The sequence below is a fragment of the Tenrec ecaudatus genome, chromosome 3, assembly GCF_050624435.1.
Source record: "Tenrec ecaudatus isolate mTenEca1 chromosome 3, mTenEca1.hap1, whole genome shotgun sequence".
NCBI classification, from domain to species: domain Eukaryota; kingdom Metazoa; phylum Chordata; class Mammalia; order Afrosoricida; family Tenrecidae; genus Tenrec; species Tenrec ecaudatus.
This window is the reverse complement of record NC_134532.1, coordinates 72,053,412-72,055,934: the sequence shown is the minus strand read 5'-3', so window position 1 is coordinate 72,055,934 and position 2,523 is coordinate 72,053,412. Positions and strand designations below refer to the sequence as shown.

The 2,523-nt window shown below is 45.2% G+C and overlaps 1 non-coding gene across 1 annotated transcript; it reads right to left on the bottom strand.

Annotated features, from left to right (window-relative positions):
• Nucleotides 1-233: 233 nt before the first annotated feature.
• LOC142443975 (U6 spliceosomal RNA) lies at nt 234-340 on the bottom strand. The gene has a single exon (XR_012783672.1). It is a non-coding gene; the product is annotated as a U6 spliceosomal RNA (small nuclear RNA).
• Between the last annotated feature and the right edge of the window lie 2,183 nt (nt 341-2,523).

The following is a 2,523-nucleotide window of genomic DNA, read 5'->3' as shown; positions in this document are numbered from 1 at the left end:
ACTGCAGCTGGTGCTTACGGAGAAAACTAGAGGGAGGTGACTTCTGACCTCGGCTCCTCTCCCGAGCTGATTCACAAGGCTTGCTTCCACTCTCCATCCTTCTTCTTCTCTTTAAAAATAATGTTATTGAGGGCTCGTACAGCTTGTATCACAATCCGTTACATTAGTGTCAAGCACGTTAGTACATTTGTTGCCATCATCCTTTAAAAAACATTTTCTTTCTAATTTTTTAAAAAAATATGGGACGCTTCAGGAATTTGCATGTCCTCCTTGTGCAGGGGCCATGCTAATCTTCTCTGTATCGTTCCAATTTTAGTATAAGTGCTGCCGAAGGGAGCACACATTTTCTTTCTACATTTTCTTTCTACTTGAGCCCTTGATATCAGTTCACCGCCCCCCTTCTACACTCTCCTTCCCTCTTGAACCCTTGATAATTTATCTTTTTTTTTTTCATGTCTTACAATGTCCACTGTCTCCCTTCGGCCACTTTTCTGTTGTTCATCCCACTGGGGTGTGTGTATGTGTGTTATATGTTAATCATGGTGATCAATTCCCCCTTTTTCCCCTAATGCACCCCCTTCTCTCTTCACACCACTACCCTTATTACTGGTCCCAAAGGGTTTGTTTGTCCTGGATTCCCTGTGTCATGGGCTTTTATGTGTACCAGTGTGCATGCTCAGGTCTAGCCAGATTCGTAAGGTAGAATTGGGGTCATGAGAGTGGGGGTTGGGGGGACGTATTAAAGAACTAGAGCAGTGGTTCTCAACCTGTGGGCCCAGACCCCTTTGGGGGTCAAACGACCCTTTCACAGGGGTCTCCTGAGACCATAAGAAAATACATATTGCCAATGGTCTTAGGAACTGAGACACTGCTCCTCTATCCATCTCCAGGCGGGCCCGCCCACATGCAGATATGCCCACATACGAGTACCTGGTGTTAAAGACTGTTTGTTACCCATGCTACACTATGCTTCAAGACACAATTTCATTTATTTGTAATTAGAAATAAATATTTCACAACATATAATTACATATTGTTTTGTGAGGAATCACTATGCTTTCATAATGTTCAATTTGTAGCAATGAAAATATATCCCGCATGTCAGATATTTACATTATAATTCATAACTGTAGCAAAATTATAGTTATGAAGTAACAATGAAAATAATTTTATGAATGGAGGTCACCACAACATGAGGAACTGTATTGTATTAAAGGGTCTCTGCATTAGGAAGGTTGAGAACCACTGAACTAGAGGAAAGTTGTATGTTTCATTGGTGCTATACTGCACCCTGACTGACTCATATCTTCTTTGTGACCCGTCTGTGAAGGGATGTCTGATTGTCTAAAGATGGGCTTTGGGTCTCCACTCCACCCTCCCCCTCATTCACATCGATATGATTTTTTGTTCTGGGTCTTTGATGCCTGATACCTGATCCCATCAACACCTCATGATCACACAGGCTGGTGTGCTTCTTCCATGTGGGCTTTGTTGCTTCTCAGATAGATGGTAGCTGTTTATCTTCAAGCCTTTAAGACCCCAGATGCTATATCTTTTTGTCGCACGCTCAGTCTCGCCAGCAACAAGGATGCGCCACAACAGGATTCTTCCACAGGCGTTTAATGTGGGTTCGATTTGCAGATGCAGAAAAAGACCCCGAAGCCCCCAAACTACTGCTGCTTATATGCGCTCTATGGGGACGTGCTGTGCATTGATTGGTGCGTTCGCCAGAACCTTTATTAGCATACTCCAGGGTGGAGTTATGACTACGTCATCTAAGCAGTGCGCATGCTCTAAGTGGTTGTTTACCACTTAACTGGGCCTCCGCCCTGACTGCCCGGCGCCATCTTGTAATGGCAGCCCTGAGTGTTTCGCCCCAGGGTGGTGGGGTCAGATCGGTCACAAGTCCCATACTGTGCCTTCAGTGTTATCTCCATCCTTCTTACCACCATTCTGACATCGATCATACCTCCCACGGCTCACTACTTCTATGACTTGGTTCAATTGCATGTGGCTGGGTCCATTGCAATGGCCACAGAGAACTCAGAAATGATGCTTATGGTTATGGGTTTTTTAGGGAAGCTAATTAAACCTCACTACCACCAAGTCGATGCCGACTCAGCAACCCTATTAGACAGCGTAGAACTGCCCCTGTGGTTTCTGAAATGGGAGTAGAAAGCCCCATCTTTCTCTTGTGGAGTGGCTAATGGTTTCAGACTGCCGATCTTGCAGTTAGCAGCCTAAGGAAAAACCATTCTGCCACCAGGGCTCTTATTAGGAAAGTTGGCGGATTACGTTCAGGTGAGAAATACTCAGGATACAATCCTTCAGTCAGAGCAATGGCTTCTCTGCTGTGGCCCCGGGCAGGCCTGTTCTAGTCCTCAGCCTCTTGGCCTGGCTTCTCCGTTCTCAGGGAACATTACAGTGCTCTTTTAGGGCTGCAATTGAACGTCTGTAAGACATGCACCTCTGCTATAAACCTCAATCTGAAGTCACTTAGCTTTAGCTCCTTGGGTCAGTAAA